We start from the raw sequence: 20,227 nt of genomic DNA on the forward strand, positions 1-20,227 counted from the left end.
GGAAGGCCCAAAGAGCCAGGAGAAGAGCTCTCATCTCTTTGAGATTGATACGGTCCTTCCTTTGACAAAGAGACCAAAGGCTCTGAACCTTCAGAGGGCCAAAGGAAGCTCCCCACCCTGCATCTGAGGCATCCAAAAAGAGATTGAAGGCTGAAAAGGAAGCCCTGGCTTCAGGGATAGTTGCCAAATCCATCACTGGAGCTCTAACTTGAGACATGAGAGAAGATGAATTAGAAACTCTAAAGGATGAGAATGTTGAAGCCAGACTGACTTTAGGAGCCACTAAAGTTTTCTCATATGAAGTCTGGTCAGAGGAAGCATAGGAATAGTGGAAGCCATGAAGCCCAGAGCTCTTAGAAACTCTCTAGCTGGAATGGAGGCTGGGGGAAGAAGGGATTGAAAGAATGCAACCAGAGTTGAAGCCTTGGGAGAAGGCAGGGAAGCCAGTATTGGAATGTTCTGGAGCCTGCACCTGAGAAAAACATGATCCTGAGAAGGAGTCAGGAAGGATTTTTGGAAGTTCACTGTAAACTTTATGCTTTGCAGATGACAAACAACATAGTGAAGATGCTGAAGCAAAAATCTCTGGAGAGGAAGCCTGAATGAGCAGGTTGCCCAGATAAGGAAATATCTGAATTCCCTTCATCCTGCCGAAAGCACTCACAGGAGTGAGGCATTTGGTGCAGTACTCTACCTTGGGCAGTAGAGAAGCCAAAGGGCAGAGCAGAGAATTGAAAATGCAAGGATGCAACAGAGAAATGTAAATATTTTCTGAAAAGGGGATGAATAGGAATGTGGAGACAGGCATCCTAGAGATCCAGAGAGACTAGAAAAGCCTAAGGAAGAAGAAGAGGAACAAGGTTTGAAGGAATAACATTTGAAAGGAAGGAACCTTCAGAACGGTGTTGAGCTGGGACAGATCCAGAATGGGTCTCCAGGTGCCTTCTTTCCTGGGAACCAGAAACATTCTGGAATAAAATCCCCTCTCCTTTTTAGTCTTTCCTGGGAACCAGAAACATTCTGGAATAAAATCCCCTCTCCTTTTTAGAAGTCAAAACTACTTGGATGGTTCCTTAAGATAAAAGGATGTGAAGAACATCTGGAAAAAAAGGGTAGCTGTTCCTGAGGCGATTGAGGAGTGCCCAAAAAGAAGCAAAGAGATTTCCAAGCCATGTAATACCACCGACGATAGATGGAAAGAACCCAAAAGTCTTGTGTGATCTGTAACAAATTTGGAAGGAACAGGGAAAAACAAAGATATAGAGGAACTTGGCTGTGGAGAGAGGGAAGAAGATAGTAAGACAGATCCTGGCTTGTCTGAAAAAGTGGCTTCTGAGCTGTAATAGTCTGAGTAGACTTAGCAGAAGGAGCCCTTCTAGTATCTTTTTTACCCTTGGGAGTAGGTCGAGCTTGTCTACGGATAAAGGCAGACTTGGTAGGGTAATTTCTCTGAACTTTGGGAACAGGAGAAACAAAAATATGTTTCAATTTCTGCAAAGCCTTACCCTTTTCCTGAAGAGATTTTAAAAGCTTAGCAGCTGCAGAACCAAAGAGATTTTTATTGTCAAGAGGAGCATCCATCAGCTTGTCCTTGAAAACATCAGGCAGAGGCTGAAGTCGAACCAAAGGCAGCAGTTCTAGATGAGGCATCGGCTGCATCATAACTACATTTAATGGAATGGTGAGCTACTTGAGAAGAGGACTCTAATGAAGACAGGTGCAACACCATCCTCTCAGAATCATGAAGATCTGATATAACTTGAAAAACCTAAGAGAGAAGAGCCAAAATATACCTGGAAATATGAGTCTGATAATTGACAGCACTAACGGACGAAGTAGCAGCAGTATACACGTTCTTGCCCAACCATTCCATAGTTCTGGTGTCCTTGTCAGAGGGGAGCAGCTTAGCGGAAGGCAACAACTTAGAGGGTTTATCAGAAAAGATAGAAATAATAGAAGGCTCAGATGAAGGACATTTGTAAAGAAATTTGCCATCATCAGGCACCTTAGAAAACAGGGGCTAGGAATCAGGAGCCTGAGAAGCTGCAGAAAAAATACCCAACAAGGAAGCAAGAACAGGAGGAACAGCACAGGGTTTGGGAGACTCCATCTGAAGGACTTCATAATACTCTACTTTGAACATCAGAAACCTGGGCACAGTCTCACTTAAAAAAACTTGATCATACAGAAAACAGTATCTCCAAAGAAAATCTCCTCAAAGGGAGAATCATGGCTAATAGAATCCTCCTCCTCCAAACCACAATACAAAAGGAGGGAATCTGGGAGGAATAGGCCAAAGAGTCCTAATCAGAAGCTGCTTTCTCATCAGATGAAACCCACTCCCTAGGCCTCGTAAGAGGATTAGAAGACCAAGGAGGAGCAGGAACAGAGCAACCCCCCCCCCCCCCCCCCCACCAAGGTGGCTTCAAAGCCATAGGGACATTGAACAAACCCTGTGTAAAATATTGCCATTCACAATGAGGATCCTTAGGAGCAGGAGAAATATGCTTAGTCTTCTGCTCCTTTTTCAGTGTGCGGTCAGCCCTAAATATTTTAAGCGGTTCCGACCCCTGCCTGCACTCAATAAATGTAGTGGGGAATCTCCTCCCTAACAAGGATTTGCAGAACACCCCTAGTCCTTTCGGATAGAATCAGCTGCGATTCCCCCTGAACATCTAAAATAACTGTCTGCAGAGCCTCCGAGGACATGTGAGAAGCCAGGACCATGAAGGTCTGTGAAGCGGTCAAAGCAGCGGAATCTGACTGAAAAACGAGGCAGTCCTCCAGGCTTTTACCAGCCTCGACACAGACATCCAGTGGAGGCGGTACAGCAGAAGAATCTGACTGAACTTTCCTGGTCTTCTTCTTCATGAACGGTTGAGCCTGTGGGTCTGGATGATTCTGCCATAGTACCCTGCCCCCTCAATTTAAGATGTTAGTTCTCTAGGTAAATAGCCAAAGAGGAGAGTTGACTGCTCAAAGTTTTTGGACAAATGCCTAAGAAATAGAATAAGACATATGGTCGAGAGAAACACCCAAGCAAAACAAACGCTGCTTGTGACGGCCCTTATGGAGAATCTGTCTCCCATAATGGCAGTTCCCTTTCTGGATGACACATAAACCAACAACCACCAAAAAAATAAGATAAGAAGAAAAATTCCAATGGGACACATCAGAAAACGGCCTGGCAACCAGCAGACAAAAGAGCACTCAGACTGATGATTGCAGATGGCATTTGGACTGGAGGCAAAAAAGTTCTGAAGATGGTATGTCCGTATGTTACCTTTATGTCCTACTCCATGCGCAGGGAACATACATGTGACATACATCCCTATTACAACCTAACCCTGTGGTGTACTGACTGCCCTAGGCAACGGATCTCTGCCGTATAAAAAAATTTCTCACACTGAATGTGTGACCGAGTCTTTCAGTATGGAACTTTGAGGAACATGAACTTTTTAAGACCCCAAATGAGGTACGTTCCTCGTAATGAGGTACACTTGAGAGGTAAACTGTCTTAAGCGGGTAATCAAGGAACGAATGAAGGATTTAGCGTCTAGAAATACAAGCTGCATTTTCTTATTACTAATTAAATATAAGGCACTGAAATGGACTGTAACTGTCAATGAAGTCACTAGGGGGAGCAGGCCGAAAGACAAACGCTTCTCGTAAGCGCAGTGACTATGGAATGACCCTTAGTCACGCGCGCTCATTAAAGCGTGCCCGTGCGTGTGCACAGTGCTGGTCCAAGGAGGAGGAAGAAGTTGTTAAGTGTGTTATGAAAGGAGTTAACAGTAAACAACGAAAAAGTATTCAGTATTATACCCAGAAAGTGGAAGGAGTCTGACCAGTATATTCCGTTGAGTGTATATGGTAAGTTCCACGAACTTAAAAGGATGAAGCAATGCTTGCAGGTTGTGAAATTTCAGTTAGACATGAGTTTTTATTTATTTTTTACCTGCGCTGTCAGGAAGTTAGGGGGTTGTGTGTTCCAGTGTTTAGTCCTGTATCTTGGTAAGGCCGCCTCGGGGGGGTGCTGGAGGTTGTTTCAGGCAAGCGGAGCTTTTCAAGTGTTAGTACCTGTAGCTTGTTTGTGTTTGGAGGACTGCCGTTGGTCTGCTTGTGTGATCTTTTCTAAGCAAGTAGTAGGCTGTCTTGAGTTTTATTAAGTTAGGTTCTGATGTGTGCCAGAGTTTTAGAAAGCAAAGTTGTGCTTCTGTACTGCTTTAGTAAGTTTGTTAATGTTGCAGAGATCATGGCATGCTTATTTCTACAATGGGTGTCACATAGCCAGGTGTGTGTGTTATGGGGTGACTTGTTAAGTTATAGAAGTCGTATTGGGCTGATCGTGACCAGGTCGGTAATGTCCTGATTTGTTAGAGGAGTTACACTAACTTTGAATTCTGGTATTAATGAATGCTGGCACTGTCCTGCTGATGCTTTTTATGTAACTCACATGTAAGATTAGGTTACGACTTCGTCTCCTTACAACCTATTTGCAGACGAGAGCATTGATATTAACGTTTCTGTTAGTTTATCTTTTAGAGAAACCTTTAGCTTTTGTTGATTACTGTCAGAAGTGACAATTGACACTTAAAAACTTTCAGTTACTGTCAGAAGTGACAATTGACACTTAAAAACTTTCAGTTACTGTCAGAAGTGACAATTGACACTTAAAAACTTTCAGTTACTGTCAGAAGTGACAATTGACACTTAAAAACTTAAAGTAAGTAAGCACTGCCTGCATGTTTTTCTCAAGTAGCATTTCACGCACAATAAGAGTTCTCTAAATATAGAATAAAAGTTAACTGTGAATATTGTATGCTTAGGAATGCTGCTAATTGTGATACTGTAAACTGGTCCGTATGTTTTAGAGGGTACTGACAAAGTGAGACAGTGGCTGTGAATTAGGTGCCATAGACACATTTTAAATCTTTGCTGAATAGGTAGTTTGCTGTACATTACAAAAGGCTAAACTGAGTCCCTGCCTATTTGTAGTCCAACAATAATCTAAAAATTATAGGAGTACATGGAAAAAGAATATCGAAACTCCAATACAAGATTAGAAAGATGGGGTATGTTTCAGGTTAGTGTTGCTTATTCTGTACAGTGTATGTGTATTGCATTTGGTAGAGAAGGTGTAGCAACTTTTATTTTATTTTAAATTTGTTACAAGGTGGGTGAACTGGTCTGGGGGCCTTTTTTTAACCATAACCTGGACTGTATATAGCAGTATAAAATCATGTAATAGTTTGTGATAGTCAATACAGTCTGCAAATGTTTACATATGGCTAGCGTAATGAAAAGTAACTTGACTGTAATGAAGGGTCAGAGTAAAGTAAATGGTAAGCACTAATGTTTTAAGGCATAGATGGGAGGGGTTACAATGTAGAGAAAGGCTTAGAGCTTGTGTATTCAGACAAAGCGGAAAAGTTGGAGTGGATATATAAGGTTGTAAACTGAGGAGAGGGATAACAGTATAGTGGAATAAGAAGTGTAGAGAGACTTGTAAAGTTAAAGTAAACTTTATTGTCATTCAGAAATCACACAAGTGCAAAAACTGAACAAAATTCCGTGTCTCCAGACTCTGTATGCAGACCACATGTAGACTACTTTCACAGACATTTACACATATAACACCCAACTTTTACATCACAGACATGCAGGTAGACAGGCAAATATTGCACATAATTAGAAACACATTTTAACACTTTTCAAAGTGAGCACTTTCATGAGGCTTTAGTATTGGACAAGTACTTGGTTAAGACATTGCATTGATTTTTGCACAGAAAGTGCAATACTCAAATGTCTCTATCGCGCGGTGGTGGTGGTGTGGTAGCATTGTTGCCTCACAGTAAGACGTTGTCCGGTTCGATTCTCAGCTAGAGCGTCTTCTGCGTGACGACATGCTTGAATGGGCGTACCTTCGTTGAAGGTTGTGTGTCAGGGCTGGTAACTCGGCACGTAAAAATCAGCTACCAATCATTAGCGGACCAGAGTTCCGCTGTGGCGACCCCTAACCGGGAAAAGCCGAAAGACACAACAACAACTATGGTTAATTTATGAATTCACAACAAGTGTTGCACTGAAAGAAGAGATATTTTACTGCATTACTACTGCCCTAGATGGCCTATAAGTTACAGTCATGGTGAATATTGCAGTGAGTATTAGATGAGACTGGTAACCAGGTTAATGCACCATTTGAGACAGTTTTTACTGACTAGTGTGGACATCATGGAATGTAGTGGATGTTCATAGTGTTTCACTGCTGCAGTCATTACACTTGGGTTATCCTGCCAGCAGGCGGTCCCGCAGTCGGCCAGAGTTCCAAAGTTTTGGTCTGGCGTTGGCTGCTTTTGCTTCTTCCCTGACGTCAGTGCACCAGGGGTATACAAGATGCAGCCGACGCCATTTTCTTCAGTCTTTCTTGCCGCGCAGTGCCCGAAGCAAAAGCAGTTCGCAAGTGACGGTCGGCCGACTCCTGAGATTTTCAAAGTCGAATTTCAGAACCGAAGTCTTCAATAAAGCTAAGTACCCCGTTGGGGAAACTTTTTCTTGCCTCAGACCGATGTCAGTAAAAGTTAATAATTGCATTTCTTGTGGGAAGCAAATGCCTCTAAGGATTTTCATTTGCTGTATTCCATGCCTAGGCCCAGACCACGACGTCACTAGTTGTCAGTTTTGTGCTAGATTTAACAAGCGCACTATTAAACGTCGGTTTGATTTTGCTCGCCATTATTTTGGCCGAAGATTCAATTATACCATGCCGTCGGAACAACCGACGACCGGAATACACAAAAAAACGCAAAGACAAAGATAAGGACAGGCATCCGAGGTCCAAAACCGACGATGAAGCCTCTTCTAGGCCAGTCGCCGGCTCGCTGGTTCTCAGTGAGGTGCTTTCGCAGCCCCTGACACCCACTACCTCAGAGCCACAGGCCGCCTCCGACTCCCACGTGGAGATTACTAGGCCTCTGGAAACTCAAGGTATTGGGCCTATGGAAATTAACCCGTCAGATGGGTCCGGACCCGCTGAGCAGGCATCAGCTTCTGAAGGTGTTTTCAGACCTTCACAGATTACCATCAAAACAACAACTAAGTCTAAAACTCCATTAAAGACAAAGAAACAAGTACAGCATTCACCTGCACAGGCCTCCATGCCTAAAAAACAGATGCTCAAAATAACCAAAGACCTAATTACTCTGATCAGGGGTTCCCATCCCCCTCCTGATAAAAGGCCTAGGCAGGATACAGGCTGTGATTCCTCTGACCAGGTTTCCATTTGTTCTGATTCCTCTTCAGACCAGGGTTACTCTTTACCCCCCCTATGAGGACTCTGATGCTGAAGAATCAATCCCTTAAGTCTCTCCTCCTGAGGATTACTCTTTTTGGGGAAACTTTACATACCATGAGGGAGCATTTCCATTGGGAGAGCTAGGATTATTCAGAATCCAAGAAAAGGCTCAGAGATTTTCTTTTATTGCCTCAACACAGGCCCCTTGCTATTCCGCCTGTGTTGGATATTGTGGATGATGTGTTCTCAGAGTCCAATTTAACCCCTGATTCTTTGCCCCCCAGCACCAGTCAAGCCAGATAGGTACTACAGAGTCCCCGACTCTCACAAATTTCTTTATAAAACGCTGCTGCTGACCCAGAAACTATTTCCCAGGGTCCCAAAGGGGTAAAGGCTTTCACTGCTAAAAATCCAGTTCCCTCTGACAGGGATTCTAGAGCATTAGACAGATGGGGGAAGAAAGTTTACACTTCTGCATCTTTAGCAGTAAGGGCTTTAAATTGCCAGTTCCACATGCTTAAATATCAACAATGTTTAATGTCTCTGTTAAAACAGAAAATGCTTACAAGCTCAGAAGGTCCCGATTATAAGGAAATGCAGGATTTATTGCATGCAGCTGAACAAGTGGGAAAACATACTCTGCAATGTGGTTTTGATTCTTTAGAGAAGTGAATGGAACCAGAAAACACCTAGTAAGGCTCGTACACGAGAGAGTAAAATTCAGTCCTTTATTCCACAGTTTAGCGCTTTCAACTGGAACACCCCAGTCTTCTTCAGAAGACTGGGGTGTTCCAGTTGAAAGCGCTAAACTGTGGAATAAAGGACTGAATTTTACTCTCTCGTGTACGAGCCTTACTAGGTGTTTTCTGGTTCCATTCACTTCTTTATAGTTGGTGACAGTTTGGTTATTTATTGATTCTTTAGAGGCTTCTTCTGGAGCCACAGTTACAGGATCTGTTATTTGAAGGCATGCTTGGTTAAAAGAACAAGGTTTACCTGATCATGTTAAGGCAAAATTACTGGATGCTCCTTTACAGCATATCTTGTTTGGTGTTAAGGCAGAAGAAGTATTAAAGAAAGTGGAGGATAAGGCAAAATCAATGCAAACAGTGAAGGATTTCTTACAGGTACAGCCACCTCGATTTAGCAGAAATTGGCCTTCTAAAAATTGGTCCTTTCCAGTGACAGACAGGCCACAAAGAGGCAGATACAGACACCCAAGAGGCAGATCTCAGCCCCAAGGCTCTTAGACCACGACAGTGGGGTGCTTCAACCCCAAAAGGAGGAGAAGACAAGTCACAACCTTATAGGAAACTGTCCCAATGACTTCCCCCTTCAAATGCCAAGCACTTACCTTTTGGCTGCTCCCTTAGGGGGAAAACTAGCACTTTTTTCACAAAATTGGCATATAATCACCCAAGACAAATGGGTTCTGAATATTGTGTCTCAAGGTTACAGGTTCAACTTTCACACTCTACCAAGGCCAAAAGGAATGCCAGACCTTCCACACAATCAATGGGCAGAGGCAAAAAAACAAGTTACAGCCCTCATGGACATGAGAGCTATTCAAAAAGTGCAACAACAAGGACAAGGATTATACTCGAGACTTTTCTTGGTCTCCAGAAAGGACAAAGCCTGGAGACCCATACTGGACCTATCTACTCTAAATACTTACCTGGATGTTCCGAAATTCAAAATGTTGACACTACAGCAACTTCTTCCCATGCTGGGTAAGAAGGCTTGGCTTGTTACCTTGGACCTCAAAGAGGCATACCTGCATGTCCCAATCAGACAAAATTGCAGAAGATAACTCAGATTTATAGCTGGCACAATGCATTACCAATTCTCTGCACTGCCCTTTGGCTTATCTACTGCGCCCAGGGTCTTCACAAAATGCCTGGCACCAGTAATTGCATTTTGCAGAAAAAAAGGAATTCAAATATATCCCTACTTGGACGACTGTCCTATTCAAGCAGAGAGCAAGGACATTCTTCTAAAGCATCTGCCGTTTGTAAAAAGATTGCTAATTTGCCTAGGGTACACAGTAAACGAAAAGAAGTCAAAACTAGTGCCCTCACAAGAGATAATATTCCTGGGTATCAGCTTAAATACAACGGCCCAGATGGCTTATCTCATGCCAGACAAAGACAACTGACTCAGTACTTTCAATTGATGGCAACAAAAACCCAACTCACTGCAAGAAAAATTCTGCAGGCCTTGGGGTTCATGGCGTCCTGCATACTACTAATAGCATATGCCAGACTGCATATGAGGAAATTACAATGGTACCTAAAAAGTGTTTGGACTCAACACTGTCACAGTTTGGAAACAGTAATACCACTTATTCCTTGCCTATAACAGGAGTTTCGATGGTGGGCACAGGCATGTCACCACAACAAGGGACAGCCTTTCACTTTACCCACAGCCAGGCAGACACTAACAACAGATGCTTCGGATTACGCCTGGGGAGCACACATGGCAGGAAAATGTATTCAGGGCAAGTGGGCCGCAGACCAAATGCATCTTCACATCAATCAAAAAGAGATGCTAGCTGTACAAAATGCCCAAACAGCTTTCAATGACCTTCTGCATCCAGGACAACTGTTACTAAAGACGGACAACACCACAGTTATGTGGTACATAAACAAGCAAGGGGACACTCATTCCTATCCCCTTTGCAGCCAAGCCATGACTTTGTGGAACACAGCACTGTCCTATCAAGTTCATCTGCAAGCACAATTCCTGCCAGGAAAGAAAAATACTCTGGCAGACGATTTAAGCAGAAACATCATGGATCCTCACGAGTGGAAATTAAATCCACAAGTATTCAGCATGATAACACAAAAATGGGGGTGCCCAGACATAGATCTTTTTGCCTCCCCTCTGAACTGCCAACTACAGAAATTCTGCAAAAGGACTTGCCACTCACAAGCATGGAAAGTGGATGCTCTCTCGTTCAGCTGGAATACCCTAAAAGTTTATGCCTTGCCACCACTGCCTGTCCTTTCAAAGGTACTCCTAAAAGCCAGACAGGAAAGGCCAAAAATGATCCTGATTGCCCCAGACTGGCCACGCCATAACTGGTACCCAATCTTAAAGAATTTGGCTCAAGGCCTAGCATGGATTTTACCTCAAATTCCTCAATTTCTGACTCAACAACACAATCGGATCCTGCAAAGCCAGCTCAAAACCTTAAATCTGGCTGCATGGCAGATTACTTAGCCAAGCAACCAACACCTCTCTCTAAAGCTGTTATGGATGTTTGTTATTTTGGAGGCCAGGAGACCCACTTTTCTGAATAGGATTTCCTGGTACTGGAAGAGATTCTGCGCCTGGAACCAGGCTCCAAGCTTTGACCCTCTTGTTCCAAATATTCCTCGGATATTACAATACTTAACTGAGATGCTGGACAAAGGCCTATCCTTTTCATCCATTAAGATCCACGCATCTGCCATCTCAGGTCATTGCAACACGGAACCTCCTATTTTCTCTCATCCATTATTAAAACAGTACCTCAGAGGGGCTAAAAACATAAGACCGCCCCGGAGAGCACCAACACCAACTTGGGACCTCAACTTTGTCTTGGAAAAACTAACTTTAACTTTACCTCCTTTTGAGCCAGCCAATACAGCAGAATTAAAATGTGTCATGGAAAACTGCTCTGCTTCTGGCAATAACCTCAGCACGAAGAGCCTCAGAGTTACAGGTGCTAATGGCAGTGGAACCTTTCATCATTTTTCATCGGGACAGGGTTTCTTTAAGAACAAACCCTACATTTATGCCAAAGGTGGTATCCAGTGTGGCTCTTAATCAAACTATTCACTTGCCAACATTTTATCCAAATCCCCAGAATAAAGGAGAGAGACTTCTGCACTCATTGGACATACACAGGCAGTTGCGCTTCTGCTTGGACAAGACAAAAACTTTCAGGAAAACTGAGCAATTGTTTGTTGCATGTGCTGCAGGATCACAGGGAAAGGCTGTTTTAAAGCAGACCATTTCAAATTGGATAGGACACTGTATCCGTTTCTGCTACACACAGCATGGAAAAACTGTACCTACCAACATTAGGCCACATTCCACCAGGGCAACAGCCACTTCAACTGCCTACCTTAGAGGAGTACCTACCAAGGATATTTTGGAAGCTGCCACTTGGAGTTCAGTGCACACCTTTACCAAGCATTACCACTTTCCTCTTTACTCTAAATCCAGAGCTGGCTTTGCCACTGCAGTGCTGCAGGGTCTCATAGCCACCCCAAATCCTTTATAGACCCAGCCACCCAACCTCAGCTTTGGGATTCAACCCAAGTGTAATGATTGCAGCAGTGAAACACGATGAACATAGTACAGTTTTGTACCTACCATAAATGTAGATGTTAGTGTGTGTTCACTGCTGCAGTCCAGGTTACCCTACCTCCATCCCCTCTTTCTTAGTTGAGACTTATCTATACCTTTCTACCCTATACAACCTATACAACCTATGTGGTGTATTTGCTTGTAAATGAAGGTATTATTTTTATCTTTTATGTATGTTTTATTAGCAATATGTATTGCCTACCTATTTTGGGGCACCTGACATCTGGGGCAAGAAAAACTGAAGAAAATGGCTTCGGCTGCATCTTGTATACCCCTGGCGCACTGACTTCAGGGAAGAAGCGACAACAGCTGACACCGGACCAAGACTTTGGGACTCTGGCCGACTGCGGGACCGCCTGACGGCAGGATAACCCAAGTGTAATGACTGTAGCAGTGAATACACTCTAACATCTACATTTATGGTAGGTACAAAACTGTACTTTTCCTAGAGTTCAGCAGCCTGATGACAGTAGGGAAGAAGCTGTTCCTGAATCTTGTAGTTCTGCAGTGTACGCTTCTGAAGTGCTTTCCGGATGATAGATGCAGGTGCAGTTTGTAAGCAGGGTGTGTGCAGTCTTTTAATTGTCCCTCTGGCCCTGCTGAGACATCTGGATAAGCACAAGTCTTGGATAGGTGATAAGGTGGTCTTACTAATCCTTTTGGCTGTCTTCACCATGTTCTGGAGGGATTTGCGCTCAGAGGTAGAGCAGGTTCCATCCATACCGTACTCCTGAGGTTGTTTATCAGGATGCTTTCAGTAGTACCTCTTGTAGAAGGTAGTGAGAACTGTCGATTGAGATTTGCTCTTCTCAGCCTTCTTTAAAAGTGTAATCTCTGGTGCGCTTTCTTGATTATGGCATGTATTTGTGTTCCAAGACAAGTCATCATTGATGTGCACTCCCAGCAACTTTGTACTTCTCACTCTTTCCACTGTTTCCCCATGGATGGTGAGAGGAGAATGTTCCTTGTGATTTTTTTTTCCTGTAGTCCACAATCATCTCTTTTGTCTTGCTTACATTTGGTGCCAAGTTATTTCCACACCAAGTAATCAGTAGTTCCACCTCATCTGTATATGCTGTTTCATTGTCATTACTGATGAGGCTTACCACCATTGTGTCATCAGCAAACTTAATGACCTGATTTATATTGTACCTGGCTGTACAATCATGTGTTAAGGGGGGGGGGGGTGAACAGCAAGCGACTTATTATACATCCTTGTGGAACTCCAGTGGTAAGAGTGATGCTATATGAGGAGTTATTTCCTGCACATACTTTCTGAGGTCTGTCTGTGAGAAAGTCAAGAATCCAGTTACAAAGTGGATTGTTGATCTCTAGTTGGAGTAGCTTCATTACCAGATGGAAGAGGAATGACTGTTTTAAAAGCAGAGCTGAAGTCAATGAATAGTACCCTTGCGTAGGTGTTCTTATTCTTCAGGTGTTCCAATAGACTGAGTTGGCTTTTCTTTCTGAAAATATAATACCACTGTAAGAATCAAGTTTCTATACAGAAGCGAGTCTGTGCACCAAAATAGTAGGACAGCCTAATATAGCCACTGAAAATTATTCCGGTGTGACCTCCACTTAAGGTATGTAGTTTTGTACTGAAGGCTTAAGCAATGATCTGTTTTACATATATACAGATGTAATGTAGTCTGAGTTTATTCATAGATGGGATTGAATATATTTGAATCTAGGAGTGTAGGAGATGGCTCACTTTATCAGATAATGAATTCTGTGGATGAGTACTCATGGCTGCTTTTTGAGTGGCTGTACTAGGCTGCCCTATTTTGGTGTGTAGGCTTGCTTTTGTATACAGCAGTATTCAAATTTCAGAAACAAAAGCCAACTCAGTCTGTTGAATAGCAAGCAGTTTTGGATACACAGTGTAGCTTCAGCTGCAAACCTGGCAGATCTGTCCTAAATTGTTTTGTAGAACATCAGTGGGTTTGCCAGGTGTTGGCAAACAAATAAAATTTTGTGGTGAAGTACTGTTACTGCTGTTGTGACCTTAATCATTTTCACTGCTGCAGTAGCCTTTGGCTGTTTGGGTGTATCAAACTTTGTGGTTTTGGTACTACATTATCACATATATTTTCAATGTAAGTTATTCCAGTTGCAAGGTCTTCCTAAGAAGTGCAAAAAGTACAGTTTTGTACCTACCATAAATGTAGATGTTCGAGGATCCACATTGCTGCAGTCCTAACCATAGGGTAGTCCGCTGTCCAGTCGGCCCGAATACCAAAGTATATGGCTGACGTCGGTCAAGGCGCATTAGACTGACGTCAGGACGTCAGGGTACTAATGCGCATGACCGACGTCATATCCTCAGTCTTTTCTTGCCCCAGATGTCAGAAGACCCTAAAAAGACAAGGCCCAAACCAAAAACACCAAAAAGCCCTGCACCAAACATATGTACAATATATACAAAATTACAATAATATAGCCTAACCCACACCACCACCCCTAAACACAGAGGGGAAGGAGGGCGGTTAAATTGGACTGCAGCAATGTGGATCCTCGAACATCTACATTTATGGTAGGTACAAAACTGTACTATGTTCTTCATTCCACATTGCTGCAGTCCTAACCATTGGGTAGAATCCCAAAGCAGAGGTAAGGGAGGCTGGCAAATCATAAGGAAGCAGGAGCTGTCAACATGCCCTGCAAAATAGCTGTGGCAAAACCAGCCCTAGATTTAGAGTAGAGAGGAAGGTGGTAATGCTTAGAGAAAGTATGCACTGAACTCCAAGTAGCTGCCTCCAAAATATCCTTAGTTGCCACCCCCCTTAGAAATGCTGTTGAAGTGGCAGTAGCCCTAGTGGAATGAGGCCTAATCCCAGCTGGAATCTCCTTGCCATGATGGGAATAACAAAATGATATGCAAAACCCAATCCACTTAGAAATAGTTTGCTTAGACACAGGCTTGCCCTGAGAACTCAAAGCAAAAGAAACAAACAACTGCTGAGACTGCCTGAAATCCTTAGTCCTGCTTAAATAATAACGCAACTGCCTATGTATATCTAAAGTGTGCAAAATCTTTTCCCCCTTATTTTGGGGATCTGCATAGAAAGTAGGCAAATGAATAGTTTGGTTTAAAGCCACACTAGAAACCACCTTAGGCATAAAGGAAGGATTAGTACGTAATGATACCCTATCCTTATGGAAAATCAAAAAGGGCTCTACTGCCATAAGGGCCTGCAATTCAGAAACCCTTCTTGCAGAAGTAATAGCCAACAAAAAAGCAGTCTTCCATGACAAGTATTTCAATTCAGCAGTAGCCGCAGGCTCAAAAGGTTGTAGAGTAAGTTTCTCCAACACAAAATTGAGATCCCAAGCAGGAGTAGGAGCTCTACGTGGGGGTCTTATATTCTTTGCCCCTCTAAGAAACTGCTTGAACAAAGGATGCGAAAACAAAGGTGGGTCACAATCATAGTGAGCTGAAATTGCTGCAGCATGAATCTTAATGGAAGAGAAAGACAAACCTTTGTCCAATAACTCAGTAAGATATTGAAGAGCCACACTCAAATTAGGCTCAGAAATCTCCAAATTCTTTGCTGCACTCCAAAATAAAAATCTCTTCCATTTTTCTGCATACACTTTCCTTGTACTAGGCCTCCTGGCTTCCATAATCACATTTAAAACTTGTTGAGGAAGTTGAGACCTGCTGTGTTTCAAAACAGAATATGCCAGGCTGTTAGATGAAGAGAGTGAAGCTTGACATTGAGTAGGTGACCGTCCTTCTGAGATAACAGGTGTGGAATCAAAGGTAAAGGCCATGGAGGCTTCCTTACCAGACTCCGTAGTAGTGGGTACCAGTGTTGCCGAGGCCAATCTGGAGCTATTAAAATCATCCTTGGCTTGTCTTGTCTGACCTTGAGGAGCACCTTTGGAAGAAGAGGCAGAGGTGGAAAGGCATACACATGAAGATTTTTCCAACTGAAAGAAAGAGCATCCACTTTCCAAGCTGTGTGATGAAACCCCTTTGTGCAAAACTTTGGCAGCTGGTGGTTTAGTGGAGAAGCGAACAGATCTATGTCTGGAGTTCCCCATGACACTGTCAATTTCTGAAATACATGAAGATCCAGTTTCCACTCGTGGGGATCCATGATTTGTCTGCTTAACACATCTGCTAAGGAGTTCTGTGCTCCCGGCAGAAACCTTGCCTGAAGAGTTAGTTGCAAGCTGATCGCAGTCTCCCATAAAATCATTGCTTGCCTGCATAGAGGATAAGAATGTGTTCCCCCTTGCTTGTTGATGTACCACATGACAGTTGTGTTGTCTGTTAGAATCAACACCTGCCCTGGAAGAAGTAACTCCTTGAAAGCCATTAACGCAAACTGGACTGCTAACATCTCCTTCATGTTGATATGTAGATGCTGTAGTCTGGCAGGCCACTTGTCTTGTATCCACTTTCCATTTAGATGAGCTCCCAAGCAATGTCTGAGGCATCTGTCGTTAAAATCTGACTCGCCTCTGGCCGGGTCACAGAGAGTCCCTTGTTTAGGTGACATTCCTGAGCCCACCACAAAAATTCTTTTTGAATGCAAGGTATTATTTGAATGACAGTGTCCAAATCCTGGCAGTGCTGTGTCCATACATTTGTGAGATACCATTGTAGCTTCCTCATATGCAGTTTGGCATTGGGAAGCACCAGAATACAAGATGCCATGAACCCTAAGGCTTGAAGGACTGTCCTTGCAGTCAGCCCGGACTGAAGAGATAGTTGATGGAAGTAACTGGAAAGATTCTGTTGTTTGTCCGGGGTTAAAAGGCCATCTGGGCTGCTGTATTCAGTCTCACACCCAGAAAGCACATGTCTTGAGAGGGTACTAGACTGGACTTTATTTCGTTCACAGAATACCCTAGGCATCTTAGCACTGCTATGACATATTCCAAATGCTGTAGAAGGTCTTCCTTTTCTTGAGCCAGAATCAGGCAGTCGTCCAAGTAAGGATAGATTTGAATTCCTTTTAGCCTGAAGTAAGCTATCACTGGAGCCAGAACCTTTGTGAATACTCTGGGCGCAGTGGATAAGCCAAAGGGCAATGCAGAGAACTGATAATGAGAATTTCCAGCTCGAAAACACAGATACTTTCTGCAACTTAGTCTGATAGGCACATGAAGGTAAGCTTCCTTGAGATCTAAAGTTACCATCCAGTGATCTTTGCCCAGCAGAGGTAAAAGCTGTTGTAACGTCAACATTTTGAACTTGGGAATGTCCAGATAAGTGTTGAGGATAGATAAATCCAAAATTGGTCTCCACGTGTTCCCCTTCTTTGGGACTAGGAACAGGCGAGAATAAAATCCTAGGCCCCTTTCTGGTACAGGGACTGGCTGGATGGCCCCTATTTGGAGTAACAGAGAAATTTGCTTGTGAGCCTCTTTCCTTTGTGGAGGAGGAACGTCTGGCATGCCCTTGAAAGGGGGCAAGGTATGGAAATAAAACCTGTAACCGTGGTGAATGATATCCAAAACCCATCTGTCTTGAGTAATTAAATCCCAATTTTCTTTGAAAAGAGACAGTCTTCCTCCCAAAGGAGCTGCCAGACGAGAATTCACTGGCAGCTGAAAAGGCAGGTCATTGGGTCTGCTTACGAAAGGACTGACCCCTGCCCTCACCAGAAGTCTGAGCAGGAGAACTACCTGTTCTAGGCCTAAAAGAACCTTGAGCTCTGCCCCTACCACGTCTAGACCTACCCCTAGACTGGGAATCATAAGCAGGATATGTCCATCCCTTAGTAGGCCAATTTCTGCTAAACTCGGAGGTTGCACCTGCAAAAAATCTTTAACAGTCTGCATAGATTTAGCCTTGTCTTCCATTTTCTTTAAAACTGCTTCCACAGGCGAACCAAACAACACATCAGACTGTAAAGGAGCATCCAAAATCCTCGTCTTAACATGCTCAGCTAAATTCTGATCCCTCAACCAGGCGTGCCTGCGAAGAACAGAACCAGTGGCAGCCACCCTCGAGGAGGCCTGCACAGCATCAAAACCACATTGCAAAGAATGCTTACCCACTTGTTCAGCCACATGAACTAAATCCTGCATCTCTTTACACTCAATACCTTCCGCCAGAGCATCCACCTTAGATTTCAGTTGTGAAAGGAGATAATTTTGATATTTTAGCATGTGAAACTGACAATTCAACGCCCTCATGGCTAAAGTGGAAGAAGTATACACTTTCTTTCCCCATCTATCCAAAGCCCTTGCCTCTTTATCGGAGGGAACAGGATTTTTAACAACAGAGGCCTTAACACCTTTAGGCCCCTGAGAAACAGTTTCCGGGTCTGCCCTAGGACTCTTAAAAAGATACTTATGAGCTTCAGGCACCCTATAGTACCTATCAGGTTTAACAGGGGCAGGAGGCAAAGAATCAGGGTTCAGGGAAGCCTCTGCAAAAACATCTTCCACCACATTCAACACAGGAGGTATAGCTAAGGGCCTATGCTGGGGTAAAAACAAGAATTCCCTAAGCCTCTTCCTGGAATCAGAGAAATCCTGGCCTTCCCATTTAAAATGCTCCCTCATGGAATGCAGAGTCTCTGAAAATGAAAAATCCTCAGGAGGAGAAGCTGAAGGAGTGGAATCATCCACATCAGAATCAGAATAAGGAGGATACTCCTGCAAGTCTTCAGTCAAGACTCAGAAGCCTCTGAACACTGTTCAAAACTCTCAAACTCAGGCTCCACCCCAGGCCTCTTATCAGGAGGGGGCATAGAACCTCTAATCATAGTAATCAAATCCTCTGCCATTTTAAGCATATGTTTCTTGGGCACAGAACCTGAAGTGGTAGGAGAAGCCCCCACTGAAGCTAAACTTGGCCTACCTCTCAAAGAAGTCTTGGAAGCAGAAGGAGAGGCTCTAACCACCTTAGGAAGAGAGGGTAGAACAGCTACCTGAGAAGCCCCCTCAGCCTGGCCTACCTCCTGAGAGGGCACATCCTGTAACAGTAAAGTCTCTGCCTGAGACTCCAAAGAAACTCCTGGCAAAACCTCTGGCTCCACTGAGCCTACTAAAGAACCGACGTCCGGGACTGCCGGTTCTTCAACTCTAGGCTTTGCAGCTTTGTCCTTACGCTTTTTGGACGAAGCGGGCGTCGGAGCATCCGACGGCATTTTATAATTACAACGCTTCCCAAACACTAACCTGGCACAGTCTAACCTTCTTTTAATAGTGCGTTTGTTAAATCTAGCACAAGAGCGGCATCCAACAACGTCGTGCTCAGGCCCTAAACAAGGTATACACAAAGTATGGTAATCCCTATGAGGTATCTGTTTCCCACAAGAAATACAGTTATTCACTTTTTCTGACATCCGGTTAAATACTGAGGCAAGAAAAAAACAAAATGCTCCCCAACGGGGTACTTAGCCAACTTTGATTCGGTCTGAAACTCCGACTTCAGAAAATTTCAGAACGCCAACCTGCACTCGCAAAACTGCTTCTGCATCGGACCATGCAGCAAAAAAGACTGAGGATATGACGTCGGTCATGCGCATTAGTACCCTGACGTCCTGACGTCAGTCTAATGCGCCTTGACCGACGTCAGCCATATACTTTGGTATTCGGGCCGACTGGACAGCGGACTACCCTATGGTTAGGACTGCAGCAATGTGGAATGAAGAACATCTCCTAGCCAGAGGATTAGTTGGGTAGATAGGGGTTGTGCCTTTAGTGTTTCATGATGCCATGGCAGTGGAGTTTTCATCTCCAAGAAAAATGTCAGGGACCATTCTTATTTGCAAAACAAATTTCAGAAGCAGTAAATGTTTTGATTCAAAAACTATGTATAATGTTGTTGTATGTGGTTGTATAATGTTGTATGTGGTAAGATGGTTTTACTTGGTTTCAGTTTTTTCAAGTGACACATACTTCAGAAAGTGAGAGTTTAGAAGTATGACATCATGCTGCCATGTGTGAAGTCCCTAAGACCGCTGCTTACTTTTAAGGCTGTGACAGAGTTGGGATTCGAGGTAATGATTTCATTGTGTATCATTACAGCATTTGGTATTTGGTCCTACTTGAAGATCTTTGAGGTATTAATTTTTGCTGGACTAAAATGTGTAGATTTGCTTTCTTGTAATGACAGGATTGAGGTGGGATAGATTTAGAGGCAAAGAATTTGCATTTTTGTAAGATTTAGTGTGTGTGTGTGTGTGTGTGTGTGTGTGTGTGTGTGTGTGTGTGTGTGTGTGTGTGTCATGATATCTTGCTTTAAAAAAAAAAAAAAAAAAATTTCAGGTTAATGTATGTGTTAATCACATCCGATGGTCCTATTCCTTTTAATTTTGTGCTTTGGTCCTATTCTTAAGTCCCTCATGGTTTCTTGTGTAGAATCTCGTACACCTTTGTTTAAAGTCCTCCCTTAGTGCCTAAGGAGTACAAGTTCAAGAGTTCTAGATGTTGTTTATACTCTTTATTTTTTCATCTCTGTGTTGTATCTTTTTTTAATGGATACTTTCTAGTTGCTTTGCTTTTCTGCTTTTCCTTTCAGGTCTCCATGACTACAGATGTTTTTCTTTTTAAGGCTTGCCAACATACTGTGTATGTCCCAAAAGTTCCTGCCCCACAAAATGCAGT

At 43.3% G+C, this 20,227-nt stretch overlaps 1 protein-coding gene across 5 annotated transcripts in view; it reads left to right on the forward strand.

Moving 5' to 3' along the window:
- The first annotated feature begins 3,659 nt into the window (after window positions 1-3,659).
- Window positions 3,660-20,227, forward strand: part of PHKA1 (phosphorylase kinase regulatory subunit alpha 1) — a 3,177,076-nt gene continuing 3,160,508 nt past the window's right edge. For 4 of the 5 annotated variants that reach the window (XM_044057557.1, XM_044057558.1, XM_044057559.1 and 1 more), the window contains exon 1: window positions 3,661-3,873. The gene's annotated coding sequence lies outside the window, so the exon portion shown is untranslated. Of the gene's footprint in view, window positions 3,874-20,227 lie in introns of all 5 variants that reach the window. The other variant, XM_044057561.1, reaches the window with a different exon arrangement.

This window comes from Protopterus annectens, chromosome 15.part0 (assembly GCF_019279795.1).
Source record: "Protopterus annectens isolate FY-2018-M chromosome 15.part0, PAN1.0, whole genome shotgun sequence".
NCBI lineage: Eukaryota > Metazoa > Chordata > Ceratodontiformes > Protopteridae > Protopterus > Protopterus annectens.